This window comes from Triticum dicoccoides, chromosome 7A, assembly GCF_002162155.2.
Source record: "Triticum dicoccoides isolate Atlit2015 ecotype Zavitan chromosome 7A, WEW_v2.0, whole genome shotgun sequence".
NCBI lineage: Eukaryota > Viridiplantae > Streptophyta > Magnoliopsida > Poales > Poaceae > Triticum > Triticum dicoccoides.
Genome location: NC_041392.1, coordinates 236,635,920 through 236,651,455, shown reverse-complemented (window position 1 = coordinate 236,651,455; position 15,536 = coordinate 236,635,920). Strand labels below are relative to the sequence as shown.

At 44.9% G+C, this 15,536-nt stretch overlaps 1 pseudogene; it reads left to right on the top strand.

The window, feature by feature from the left end:
• The first annotated feature begins 14,148 nt into the window (after nucleotides 1-14,148).
• LOC119333418 lies at nucleotides 14,149-15,063 on the top strand (annotated as a pseudogene).
• Nucleotides 15,064-15,536: the final 473 nt, after the last annotated feature.

Here is a 15,536-nt window from a genome sequence, read left to right as displayed (position 1 = left end):
AGTCCATGCTTAAGGAGAAGCTTGCCCCTCTGTACATTCGGGGCCGTGGGATTATTGGAGAATCCAAGAATTTGGAGAAGGTCTATGACATCATGCACCGTGTGTTCCGCAATGTGCTCTTGCCCAAGGTGGGCAATCAAGATGAGATTCATCGTTATCTGGTTGATTTGATGGTTGCTATGAAGACCATGGTGGGTACAGGAGCAACGTTTGATGTGTCAAATTGGATGTGGCATGAGATGTACAACATGGTCATCTACCGTAAAGTCCCAATCTATGCCCCATTTTTCATGTGCCTTCTGAACTCTGTGTGGGCTGTTCGTCGTCCTGGAGAGCTCCTCACTTCTCCAGACAACCTCACTGTTCATGAGGTCAAGCTCCTTAAGAAGAAGAAGCATGCTGAGCCTCACTTCCCTGAAAATGCTCCTGAGGATGTCTATGCTACTTATGACGATGAGGACTTTGAGCTGGAGCTAGGGGCCAAGCCTTCGTGGGTGGCCAAACTTACTGCCAAGGTGAAGAAGACCTTTTGTCTCTAGGCTGACATCCAGAAGAACATGTATGAGGCACATGTCAATGAGAAGCTTGCACGGTGTCGCCAAATTGCAATGATGAGGCACCTCAACATGCCGGTTCAGAGTGGCTCTGAGAAGAGCATCACCCCAAAGGAGCGTTGGATTTCTACCCATAGCACCTGGACAGATGATGAAGCCCCTCCCCAGCCATCCTCCTCGTTTGCAGCAGCTGACAATGTCATGGAAGAATCTGATCACGATGACGATGACGACTCTGATGATGAGGATCCAGATGCGACCGAGGAGTCAGAGGAGGATGCCTGAGCTTTGGGGCGCTAGCTTCACTCTTTTCCTTTTTGGTGTCTTGATGCCAAAGGGGGAGAGAGTTCTATAGGTCTCGGGGATTTGCTTGTTTTTGTTCGTGGACTTGTTTCGTTCCTTGCTGTGTGTGAGACTTTTGTTACTTCTTTTACCTTTCCCTTCATCGGCCATTATCATTATTATTGCACTATAAGTATTATATTGTTTCTCCTTTTGTGCTCAGAGTGGTGAGTCTATAAAATCTAGGGGGAGTCTAGTCCTGAAAGTGTGCCCACGCTTTCTAACAGCTAGTTCCTGTTGGGGCACACATTCAGGGGGAGTTCCGTCTAGATTTCATTGACTTATCTCTTGCAAATCGTGTTGTTGTCATCATCCACCAAAAAGGGGGAGATTGAAAGGGCATTTCCCTACTTTATGTTTTGGATGATGATGACAACCCTTTGTGGTCTAATCGTATGCTATATGTTTCAGGTTCTCAATGCTTAGGCTTACATCGGATTGCTATTGCCTCTCGAAGGAAAAGATCGAAGACGTGTCCTCTACGCTTTTATTTTCTTTGGTCGTAGAGTACCCGTACTATCAAGAGGGAATCCTCATTAGGAAGCTCCGGGGGAATCAGTTCACGTACACTTTCCTCACCCCTTCCTTGTCTTCCTCAGTTGTGAGAGAGAGAGAGAGTTCCCCCTGTCTTTCCCTCTTGTTTCTGCTCTTCCCAACGGTTGTACCGCTGGACCTTGACGCTCTCCAGCTTTGACCGAGCGGTTGTACCGCTGCCTCCAGGCGGTGGTACCGCCACCTTGCTCAACAAAGGCTAGGACGGTGGTTCCGGCCATGCACCGCTCAAGTACCGCTCAAGGCTCTGTTCTGATGCGTTTTCGGGCGGTGGTGGCCCGGTTGATCCGGTCGATCCTCGTTGACCGGTACCACTGGTGGTCTGAGCAGTTCTTCCGCTCAGAACTTCGCCGTCCAAGAGCTCAGAGCCATGCGGTTGTTCCGGTCTTGCACCGCTCAAGTACCGGTCTCGTCTCTGTTTCGAGGCGGTAGTTGTGCGGTGGCTGTGCGGTTGGTCCGGTCATTCTCTTAACCGGTACCACCGCCTAGTGGCCCGGTTGTACCGCCTGGTAGGGTTCTGCAGCTACACCATGAGTCCCGGTTGTACCGGGACAAGGACCGGTTGTACCGCTGCGGGGCTGAAAGCGCAGCAACGGCTGGATTTTTAGGGTTGGTATTTAAGAGAGCTTCTCCTACCTACCACACTCACCTTTGACCCCTCTCACTCCACCATTAATGCACCTCAAGCTCTCTTGCCCGATCTCTCTCTCTAGCCACCCAAACTTGTTGATTTGCTAGGGATTGAAGGAGGAGACCTAGATCTACACTTCCACCAAAGGATATTTGCTTCCCCCATACTTTCTTGTGTGGATTTTGTTACTCTTGGGTGTTTGAGCACCCTAGACGGTTGAGGTCACCTCGGAGCCATATTCCATTGTGGTGAAGCTTCGTGGTTTTGTTGGGAGCCTCCAATTAAGTTGTGGAGAGAGCCCCAACCTTGTTTGTAAAGGTTCGGTCGCCGCCTTCAAGGGCACCAATAGTGGAATCACGGCATCTCGCATTGTGTGAGGGCGTGAGGAGAATACGATGGCCCTAGTGGCTTCTTGGGGAGCATTGTGCCTCCACACCGCTCCAACGGAGACATACTTCCTCTCAAAGGGAAGGAACTTCGGCAACACATCCTCGTCTCCACCATCTCCACTCTTGGTTATCTCGTGCCCTTACTTGAGCAAACTTATTTGTTTCATATCTCTTGCTTGCTTGTGTTCCTATCCTTGTTGCATCATATAGGTTGCTCACTTAGTTGCATATCTAGACAACCTACTTTGATGCAAAGTTTAAATTGTTAAAGCTAAAAATTGTTAGTTGCCTATTCACCCCCCTCTAGTCAACCATATCGATCCTTTCACACCCCCATATGATCTTCCAGATGGCGCGACGACCATCCGACACCCTGCTTGTGGCGGTAGCCAATGGACGCTCGCGCTCATCCATGGCTAAGCGGTAGGCGGATGTTAATACCTATGTTACTCCCACTATGACCACATGAGAACATCTGAGTTCTTAGATCATGTTTACTTCATCATTAACTTGTTCAGATCGCTGATTGATCAGTTGTTTATAGATACTGATCTAAAGATCGTAATACGTAGAAGTATATTGAGCGGCCGATGACTTCTACTCCCTGACACCAACACAGGACAAAGGGAGTGCTGCTCTTTTTTTTGAGAACTACACCAATGCACATGCGTTGCAACGGGATATACATATTCTAGTACATTAGCTTGTGATTTACCTATCAATAATAATGTGACTGTGTAAGTAAATATTCATCAAATTCTGCCCGTGAATTACCTTATATTTTGATTAGAAATTTGGTAAGTAAATTAAAGTGGAATTGATTCAGAAGGTAAGTAAATTAATGAAGGAAATATGCCCTAGAGGCAATAACAAAGTTATTATTTATTTCCTTATATCATGGTAAATGTTTATTATTCATGCTAGAATTGTATTAACCGGAAACGTAATACTTGTGTGAATACATAGACAAACAAAGTGTCACTAGTATGCCTCTACTTGACTAGCTTGTTAATCAAAGATGGTTATGTTTCCTAACCATAGACATGAGTTGTCATTTGATTAACGGGATCACATCATTAGGAGAATGATGTGATTGACATGACCCATTTCATTATCTTAGCACCCGATCGTTTAGTATGTTGCTATTGCTTTCTTCATGACTTATACATGTTCCTATGACTATGAGATTATGCAACTCCCGTTTACCGGAGGAACACTTTATGTGCTACCAAACGTCACAACGTAACTGGGTGATTATAAAGGTGCTCTACAGGTGTCTCAAAAGGTACATGTTGGGTTGGCGTATTTCGAGATTAGGATTTGTCGCTCTGATTGTTGGAGAGGTATCTCTGGGCCCTCTCGGTAATGCACATCACTTAAGCCTTGCAAGCAATGCAACTAATAAGTTAGTTGCAAGATGATGTATTAAGGAACGAGTAAAGAGACTTGCCGGTAACGAGATTGAACTAGGTATTGACATACCGACGATCGAATCTCGGGCAAGTAACATACCGATGACAAAGGGAACAACGTATGTTGTTATGCGGTCTGACCGATAAAAATCTTCGTAGAATATGTAGGAGCCAATATGAGCATCTTGGTTCCGCTATTGGTTATTGACCGGAGACATGTCTCGGTCATGTCTACATTGTTCTCGAACCCATAGGGTCCGCACGCTTAACATTACGATGACAGTTTCATTATGAGTTTATATATTTTGATGTACCGAAGGTTGTTTGGAGTCCTGGATGTGATCACGGACTTGACGAGGAGTCTGGAAATGGTCGAGACATAAATATCGATATATTGGACGACTATATTTGGACACCGGAAAGGTTCCGGGTGAGATTGGGACAATACCGGATCACCGGGAGGTTATCGGAACCCCCCAGGAGGTATATGGGCCTTATTGGGCCTTAGTGGAAAGGAGGGGAAAGGAGCAAGGGAGGGGGCGCGCCCCCCAAGCCCAATCCAAATTGGGAAGGGGGCCGGCCCCCCTTTCCTTCCTCCCTCCTTCCTCTTCCTTCCCTCTCCTACTCGTAATAGGAAAAGGGGGAGTCCTACTCTCGGTGGGAGTTGGACACCCCCCTTGGGCGCGCCACCCTCCTTGGCCGGCCCCCTCCTCCACTCCTTTATATACGGGGGCAGGGGGGCACCCCAGAGACACAACAATTGATCATTGATCTCTTAGTCGTGTGTGGTGCCCCCCTCCACCATAATCCTCGATAATATTGTAGCGGTGCTTAGGCGAAGCCCTGTGACGGTAGAACATCAAGATCGTCACCATGCCGTCGTGCTGACGGAACTCATCCCCGACACTTTGCTGGATCGGTGTCCGGGGATCATCATCGAGCTGAACGTGTGCAAAACCTCGGAGGTGCCGTAGTTTCGGTGCTTGATCGGTCGGGCCGTGAAGACGTACGACTACATCAACCGCATTGTTATAACGCTTCCACTTCTAGTCTACGAGGGTACGTAGACAACACTCTCCCCTCTCGTTGCTTTGCACCACCATGATCTTGCGTGTGCGTAGGATTTTTTTTGAAATTACTACATTCCCCAATAGTGGCATCAGAGCCTAGGTTTTATGTGTTGATGTTATATGCACGAGTAGAACACAAGTGAGTTGTGGGCGATATAAGTCATACTGCTTACCAGCATGTCATACTTTGGTTCGGCGGTATTGTTGGATGAAGCTGCCCGGACCGACATTACGCGTACGCTTACACGAGACAGGTTCTACCGACGTGCTTTGCACATAGGTGGCTGGCGGGTGTCAGTTTCTCCAACTTTAGTTGAACCGAGTGTGGCTAAGCTCGGTCCTTGCAAAGGTTAAAACAGCACCAACTTGACAAACTATCGTTGTGGTTTTTGATGCGTAGGTAAGATTGGTTCTTGCTAAGCCCGTAGCAGCCACGTAAAACTTGCAACAAACAAAGTAGAGGACGTCTAACTTGTTTTTGCAGGGCATGTTGTGATGTGATATGGTCAAGGCATGAAGCTAAATTTTATTGTATGAGATGATCATGTTTTGTAACCAAGTTATCGGCAACTGGCAGGAGGCATATGGTTGTCGCTTTATTGTATGCAATGCAATCACCCTGTAATGCTTTACTTTATCACTAAGCGGTAGTGATAGTCGTAGAAGCATAAGATTGGCGAGACGACAACGATGCTACGATGGAGATCAAGGTGTCGCGCCGGTGACGATGGTGATCATGACGATGCTTCGGAGATGGAGATCACAAGCACAAGATGATGATGGCCATATCATATCACTTATATTGATTGCATGTGATGTTTATATTTTATGCATCTTATCTTGCTTTGGTTGATGGTAGCATTATAAGATGATCTCTCACTAAATTTCAAGATAAAAGTGTTCTCCCTGAGTATGCACCGTTGCCCAAGTTCGTCGTGCCCAGACACCACGTGATGATCGGGTGTGATAAGCTCTACGTCCATCTACAATGGGTGCAAGCCAGTTTTGCACACGCAGAATACTCAGGTTAAACTTGACGAGCCTAGCATATGCAAATATGGCCTCGGAACACTGAGACCGAAAGGTCGAGCATGAATTATATAGTAGATATGATCAACATAGTGATGTTCACCATTGAAAACTACTCCATTTCACGTGATGATTGGTTATGGTTTAGTTGATTTGGATCACGTGATCACTTAGAAGATTAGAGGGATGTCTTTCTAAGTGGGAGTTCTTAAGTAATATGATTAATTGAACTTAAATTTATCATGAACTTAGTACCTGATAGTATCTTGCTTGTTTATGTTTGATTGTAGATAGATGGACCGTGCCGTTGTTTCGTTGAATTTTAATGCGTTCCTTGAGAAAGCAAAGTTGAAAGATGATGGTAGCAATTATACGGACTAGGTCCGTAACTTGAGGATTATCCTCATTGCTGCACAGAAGAATTACGTCCTGGAAGCACCGCTGGGTGCCAGGCCTGCTGCTGATGCAACTGATGACTACTCGATAGTTCAATGTGCCATGCTTTACGGCTTAGAACCGGGTCTTCAACGACGTTTTGAACGTCATGGAGCATATGAGATGTTCCAAGAGTTGAAGCTAATATTTCAAGCAAATGCCCGGATTGAGAGATATGAAGTCTCCAATAAGTTCTATAGCTGCAAGATGGAGGAGAACAGTTCTGTTAGTGAGCATATACTCAAAATGTCTGGGTATAATAATCACTTGATTCAACTGGGAGTTAATCTTCCAGATGATTGCATCATTGACAGAATTCTCCAATCACTTCCACCTAGCTACAAGAGCTTCGTGATGAACTATAATATGCAAGGGATGGATAAGACAATTCCCGAGGTCTTCGCAATGCTAAAAGCTGCGGAGGTAGAAATCAAGAAGGAGCATCAAGTGTTGATGGTCAACAAGACCACTAGTTTCAAGAAAAAGGGCAAGGGGAAGAAGAAGGGGAACTTCAAGAAGAACAGCAAGCAAGTTGCTGCTCAGTAGAAGAAACCCAAGTCTGGACCTAAGCCTGAAACTGAGTGCTTCTACTTCAAGCAGACTGGTCACTGGAAGCGGAACTGCCCCAAGTATTTGGCGGATAAGAAGGATGGCAAGGTGAACAAAGGTATATGTGATATACATGTTATTGATGTGTACCTTACTAGAGCTCGCAGTAGCACCTGGGTATTTGATACTGGTTCTGTTGCTAATATTTGCAACTCGAAACAGGGACTATGGATTAAGCGAACACTGGCGAAGGACGAGGTGACGATGCGCGTGGGAAATGGTTCCAAAGTCGATGTGATCGCGGTAGGCATGCTACCTCTACATCTACCATCGGGATTAGTATTAGACCTAAATAATTGTTATTTGGTGCCAGCGTTAAGCATGAACATTATATCTGGATCTTGTTTGATGCGAGACGGTTATTCATTTAAATCAGAGAATAATGGTTGTTCAATTTATATGAGTAATATATTTTATGGTCATGCACCCTTGAAGAGTGGTCTATTTTTGATGAATCTCGATAGTAGTGATACACATATTCATAATGTTGAAGCCAAAAGATGCAGAATTGATAATGATAGTGCAACTTATTTGTGGCATTGCCGTTTAGGTCATATCGGTGTAAAGTGCATGAAGAAACTCCATACTGATGGACTTTTGGAACCACTTGATTATGAATCACTTGGTACTTGCGAACCGTGCCTCATGGGCAAGATGACTAAAACGCCGTTCTCTGGTACTATGGAGAGAGAAACATATTTGCTGGAAATCATACATACAAATGTATGTGGTCCAATGAATGTTGAAGCTCGTGGCGGATATCGTTATTTTCTCACCTTCACAGATGATTTAAGCAGATATGGGTATATCTACTTAATGAAACATAAGTCTGAAACATTTGAAAAGTTCAAAGAATTTCAGAGTGAAGTTGAAAATCATAATAACAAGAAAATAAAGTTTCTACGATCTGATCGTGGAGGAGAATATTTGAGTTACGAGTTTGGTTTACATTTGAAACAATGCGGAATAGTTTCGCAACTCACGCCACCCAGAACACCACAGCGTAATGGTGTGTCTGAATGTCGTAATCGTACTTTACTTGATATGGTGCGATCTATGATGTCTCTTACAGATTTACCGCTATCGTTTTGGGGTTATGCTTTAGAGACGACCGCATTCACGTTAAATAGGGCACCATCAAAATCCGTTGAGATGACGCCTTATGAACTATGGTTTGGCAAGAAACCAAAGTTGTCGTTTCTGAAAGTTTGGGGCTGCGATGCTTATGTGAAAAAGCTTCAACCTGATAAGCTTGAACCCAAATCGGAGAAATGTGTCTTCATAGGATACCCGAAGGAGAATGTTGGGTACACCTTCTATCACAGATCCTAAGGCAAGACATTTGTTGCTAAGAATGGATCCTTTCTAGAGAAGGAGTTTCTCTCGAAAGAAGTGAGTGGGAGGAAAGTAGAACTTGATGAGGTAACTATACTTGCTCCCTTATTGGAAAGTAGTACATCACAGAAACCGGTTTCTGTGACACCTACACCAATTAGTGAGGAAGCTAATGATGATGATCATGAAACTTCAGAACAAGTTACTACTGAACCTCGTAGATCAACCAGAGTAAGATCCGCACCATAGTGGTACGGTAATCCTGTTTTGGAAGTCATGCTACTAGATCATGATGAACCTACGAACTATGAAGAAGCAATGGTGAGCCCAAATTCCGCAAAATGGCTTGAAGCCATGAAATCTGAGATGGGATCCATGCATGAGAACAAAGTGTGGACTTTGGTTGACTTGCCCAATGATCGGCAAGCAATTGAAAATAAATGGATCTTCAAGAAGAAGACTGACGCTGACGGTAATGTTACTGTCTACAAAGCTCGACTTGTCGCAAAAGGTTTTCGACAAGTTCAAGGGATTGACTATGATGAGACCTTCTCACCCGTAGCGATGCTTAAGTCTGTCTGAATCATGTTAGCAATTGCCGCATTTTATGATTATGAAATTTGGCATGGATGTCAAAACTGCATTCCTGAATGGATTTCTAGAAGAAGAGTTGTATATGATGCAGCCGGAAGGTTTTGTCGATCCAAAGGGAGCTAACAAAGTGTGCAAGCTCCAGCGATCCATTTATGGACTGGTGCAAGCATCTCGGAGTTGGAATAAACGCTTTGATAGTGTGATCAAAGCATTTGGTTTTGTACAGACTTTTGGAGAAGCCTGTACTTACAAGAAAGTGAGTGGGAGCTCTGTAGCATTTCTAATATTATATGTGGATGACATATTGCTAATTGGAAATGATATATAATTTCTGGATAGCATAAAGGGATACTTGAATAAGAGTTTTTCAATGAAAGACCTCGGTGAAGCTGCTTACATATTGGGCATTAAGATCTATAGAGATAGATCAAGACGCTTAATTGGACTTTCACAAAGCACATACCTTGACAAAGTTTTGAAGAAGTTCAAAATGGATCAAGCAAAGAAAGGATTCTTGCTTGTGTTACAAGGTGTGAAGTTGAGTAAGACTGAATGCCCGACCACTGCAGAAGATAGAGAGAAAATGAAAGATGTTCCCTATGCTTCAGCCATAGGCTCTATCATGTATGCAATGCTGTGTACCAGACCTGATGTGTGCCTTGCTATAAGTCTAGCAGGGAGGTACCAAAGTAATCCAAGAGTGGATCACTGGACATCGGTCAAGAACATCCTGAAATACCTGAAAAGGACTAAGGATATGTTTCTCGTATATGGAGGTGACAAAGAGCTCATCATAAATGGTTACGTTGATGCAAGCTTTGACACTGATCCGGACGATTCTAAATCGCAAACCGGATACATATTTACATTAAACGGTGGAGCTGTCAGTTGGTGCAATTCTAAACAAAGCGTCGTGGCGGGATCTACATGTGAAGCGGAGTACATAGCTGCTTCGGAAGCAGCAAATGAAGGAGTCTGGATGAAGGAGTTCATATCCGATCTAGGTGTCATACCTAGTGCATCGGGTCCAATGAAAATCTTTTGTGACAATACTGGTGCAATTGCCTTGGCAAAGGAATCCAGATTTCACAAGAGAACCAAGCACATCAAGAGACGCTTCAATTCCATCCGGGATCTAGTCCAGGTGGGAGACATAGAGATTTGCAAGATACATACGGATCTGAATGTAGCAGACCCATTGACTAAGCCTCTTCCACGAGAAAAACATGATCGGCACAAGGCTCCATGGGTGTTAGAATCATTACTGTGTAATCTAGATTATTGACTCTAGTGCAAGTGGGAGACTGAAGGAAATATGCCCTAGAGGCAATAATAAAGTTAATATTTATTTCCTTATATCATGATAAATGTTTATTATTCATGCTAGAATTGTATTGACCGGAAACGTAATACTTGTGTGAATACATAGACAAACAAAGTGTCACTAGTATGCCTCTACTTGACTAGCTCGTTAATCGAAGATGGTTATGCTTCCTAACCATAGATATGAGTTGTCATTTGATTAACGGGATCACATCATTAGGAGAATGATGTGATTGACATGACCCATTCCATTAGCTTAGCACCCGATCGTTTAGTATGTTGCTATTGCTTTCTTCATGACTTATACATGTTCCTATGACTATGAGATTATGCAACCCCCGTTTACCGGAGGAACACTTTGTGTACTACCAAACGTCACAATATAACTGGGTGATTATAAAGGTGCTCTACAGGTGTCTCCAAAGGTACATGTTGGGTTGGCGTATTTCGAGATTAGGATTTGTCGCTCCGATTGTCGGAGAGGTATCTCTGGGCCCTCTCGGTAATGCACATCACTTAAGCCTTGCAAGCAATGCAACTAATAAGTTAGTTGCAAGATGATGTATTACGGAACGAGTAAAGAGACTTGCTGGTAACGAGATTGAACTAGGTATTGAGATACCGATGATCGAATCTCGGGCAAGTAACATACCGATGACAAAGGGAACAACGCATGTTGTTATGCAGTCTGACCGATAAAAATCTTCGTAGAATATGTAGGAGCCAATATGAGCATACAGGTTCCGCTATTGGTTATTGACTGGAGACGTGTCTCGGTCATGTCTACATTGTTCTCGAACCCGTAGGGTCCGCACGCTTAACGTTACGATGACAGTGTCATTATGAGTTTATATATTTTGATGTATCGCAGGTTGTTCAGAGTCCTGGATGTGATCACGGACTTGACGAGGAGTCTCGAAATGGTCGAGACATAAAGATTGATATATTGGATGACTATATTTGGACACCGGAAAGGTTCCGGGTGAGATTGGGACAATACCGGATCACTGCGAGGTTATCGGAACCCCCCGGGAGGTATATGGGCCTTATTGGGCCTTGGTGGAAAGGAGGGGAAAGGAGCAAGGGAGGGGCCGCCCCCCCAAGCCCAATCCGAATTGGGAAGGGGGCCGGCCCTCCCTTTCCTTCCTCCCTCCTTCCTCTTCATTCCCTCTCTACTCCTAATAGGAAAAAGGGGAGTCTTACTCCCGGTGAGAGTTGGACTCCCCCCTTGGGCGCGCCATCCTCCTTGGTCGGCCCCCTCATCCACTCCTTTATATACGAGGGCAGGGGGCACCCTTGAGACACAACAATTGATCATTGATCTCTTAGTCGTGTGTGGTTCCCCCCTCCACCATAATCCTCGATAATATTGTAGCGGTGCTTAGGCGCGGCCCTGTGACGGTAGAACATCAAGATCGTCACCATGCCGTCGTGCTGACGGAACTCATCCTCGACACTTTGCTGGATCGGTGTCCGGGGATCATCATCGAGCTGAACATGTGCAAAAACTAGGAGGTGCCGTAGTTTTGGTGCTTGATCGGTCGGGCCGTGAAGACGTACGACTACATCAACTGCATTGTTATAACGCTTCCGCTTCCGGTCTACGAGGGTACGTAGACAACACTCTCCCCTCTCGTTGCTGTGCATCACCATGATCTTGCGTGTGCGTAGGAATTTTTTTGAAATTACTACGTTCCCCAACAATTAAGATAATTGATTATCATATACATGGAAGGTTGGACGAAGGGGTGATGGGAAAAAAATGTGAAATGAGAACATTACGTTCTTTTTAAGTAGTCTCTACTCCTAATGGAGCAGTTGGTAGTCTTCGTCGGTTAATTTTCGTCCCACTTCCCCTGGTTTATTTTCGTCCTCAGTCCCACCTCGTACGTAACAGTAAACCCGTCCTGGTTCGAACGTCGATTTCGTCCTCCCACACTGTCGATCGACAAAAAAAACGCCTAGAAAATAAAATCTACGAAGGTTAACCCACCAAAAAAAACCAGGGCGGGGGAATTGGTCCCTGAGCGTTTCCTCCTCACGTTCGCCCCCGCCGCTCTAGGGTTGTGCTCTTCTCTGGCGTCGGCACGTCGCCTTCAGCCCGATCTCCGGTCGCCGTCCTCCACCGTGTCGGCGGCGGCGCCGTGGCGTGGCGCCACCTGCTGCTCCTCCTCACCGCCCAACTGCTAGCGCTCGCCCTCCTCGCGTTCGCGCTCCAGTGCCGCCGTAGCGGCATGGACGACGCCGGCTCCCCTCGCCTGGCCGTGCCGGCCCCGTCGAGGCTGCAGTCCCTCCACTCCTCCACCGCCTCCTGCGTCGAGGTGCTCGCCGCCCCCGCCGCCCCCGCCTTCCCCTACCTCCGCGGCTGGTCCTTCCACTTCGACACGCCGGACACACACCACCCCAAAGTACTACCTTTCCAATCTCACCTCCGCCCTCTTCCTCGCCGGTCACCGGCCGATGTGTTTGACCTGTGAAGCAGGAAGCTTGTTCGATGAGATAAATCCCTGCCTCACGATTTGCTTCGTGAAGGCCAGAATTTCGCTCTTAGTTTGTCTACTAAAAAACCTCCATGTGGGGATAGATGTCATCATAGAATGCGTGCAGTAAAATTATTCTGACTGTATTCTGTATCATTATTTTGGTTAGTCTAAAAGAAATAATTTGGTTAGATTTGTCTTGAAGAATAGATTCGACATATACTTCTAGGTTTTGATACAGAAAATAGAAATTTATTGCCAAAGCTGTGTATGGAGACTATTTCAGTATCTGGAAGTACACTTGTGACCGGAGGGATGGCCACTGTTGCTGCCAACATAGTGGCAGTGAGCGCAATCTGGGAGTAACAAGCACACTATTTAGTAAGTGTGTTGTCCCTGGATTTTTTTATCCATGAGTATACCGTAGTAAATTGCATACCTCACTGGTGTACAGGGATCTAGGATCATGTAATGTAACAAAACAATGGTCCATTATGTTCCACTGGTTCTGATCTCCGTTAAAAGTTACCTGCAATTTTTATCCTTATTTTATGGTATCTGACAAATGTGTTTGTGGCATAGTTCCCAACTAACCGTTGCTGATATTTGTTTTTAGGAGGGGATGGAGAGCTTTACAAATGGGAATGTTAGGTTATTGAAGCATGAACGCAGCATTGTTGCAGAGGATGATCTTGACTGTCGGTGGTAGGAAGCCACTGGAGAGGCTGTTTCTGAGGTCTCCAACCGCCCTGCACTCACGGTCCATCCAATCGGTTGGTTCTGCATTCATCTGTCTGAATCTTGTTTAACACACAGGTGCAATCAAACCTCGATATGTTATGTGTAAAATCCTATTAAATATGTAAATATGATACCATATACAAATTGTTAATACATTCGAAAGTTACTGCACCTATTCTTCTAGCATACAGGCAGTTAATTATATTCTATATTTTTCTTTATTTCCCTGTATACTGTGAGCCTGCGATTGTTTGGTTTCATGGTTTTTGAGCAATGTCCATGCTTTCAACCCACATGCATACAAGCATGTTGATTACTAATTAGTGGTTCCTTCTTACCACAATCATTGTTTTATAATTGATGGTTTGCTCATTCTTGTGAATCTACTTCTGAAGGTGTGCCACAGCTGAGGGAGGATGAGACCCCCCTCAAGGTGGGAGGCCTGGATGGGCAGCGGTGCCAAACCCTCGAATTGGCCCATGGTTCCGTTTGATGCAAAAGGTTGCTGCAGACCAAGGTCTTGTTCCAGAGTTTGAGGTACGTTACTTCCTTGATGCCTTTTCTATTTCCGAATCAACTAATTTTAATACTGATTGCTTTTGAAGATTACACTTGAAGCTACTCACCATGGACCACCATCAAGCTACTCACCATGGTTGATGTGTCCGACCTGCTGATCTTTTGCTTGCTTGCCAGGTGTGCGTGCAAACGAGCACCTCCGCAGGCCTGGACCGGATCCTGACGTGGCTCTTCTACCACAAGGTCATCGGCGTCGCACACTTTTTGCTCTTCGTCGAGGGCAAGGCCGCCAAGCCCAGCGTCGCGGGGGTCCTCGAGTCCATCCCCATGCATTCCTCGCTTGAGATTTTGAAGAATCCAGTAGTACCAATTTCACTCTGCTTGTTCTCAATGTCTGACTCTGTTTCTCTTCTTCTTCTTTAGGGGTGTGAAGGTGGTGTACAGGACCAAGGACCTTGAGGAGCAGCAGGCCAGGTGGTGCGAAACAACCTTTGCCGCTCGCGTGCCTCGTCGGGCTATACACAAATTCATTTCAATGCCCATTCTGATGATGTATATGTTTCACCTGCAGCCGAATCTGGAACGAAACCTGGCTCGCAGGATTCTTCTACAAGCCTTGCAACCACAAACTGTTTTTGAAGCAAGCACTCAACACGGAGATGGCCATTGTGATGGCCTGGGTATTTATGTTTGTTTTCGGCTTATCACCAACAATTATTAATAGTGTTTGTTTAGTGTATTGTATTTATCATGAACAAAAAGTATTTTTCTTCATGGTAGGAATCTGGCATGGATTGGATAATGCATCTAGACACCGATGAGTTGTTATATCCCGGTAGTATTCCATCAGATGCCTGTTAGCTGACGTCCCTGATGATGTTGACATGGTTATTTTTCCTAACTATGTAAGTATATGGTGGTCCTAATACACCTGCTGGACTTCTTATGCATAGTAATTAACTTGCATGTCTGCACTCTGCAGGAAAGCAACGTCGAGCGTGATGATATAGAAGATCCATTCAGTGAGGTAAACCTTCTATGTATTTAGGAACATAATTTCCTCAAGTTTCGTTGGATATAATGTTGGCTGATGTAAACAACTTATGTCTAAATACTTTGATATGAATTTTGTTTGTTCGGTTTACGTCTGAAGTATGATACTGTGGTGTGATTTATGTGTGTCTGATACTGTTTACATTTGCTTGAAAAAATAGTTTCAAGTTGCCTTGTTATTTGCATAGCTTGCCATACTTCTGTTTAGCCTATAATCCCAGAAATAAGTTCTTATACTCTTTTAGTGTAGACTGGGCATGGATCTAGCTAATTTTGCATATTACTCCGAAAGAAAAGAGAAGAGAATGAAAGAATATTAGACCTCTGGTATGTGCAACAAGTCATCGCTGACAACAAATTAAGTAACTTTGATGAATTTTGGCATTCAATTCTTTGGTGCTTGTTAGATTTAATTAAGAGCGCCGAACCTAGGTGTGTGGAGCCTTGCTTTTATCTCTACTCCTAATG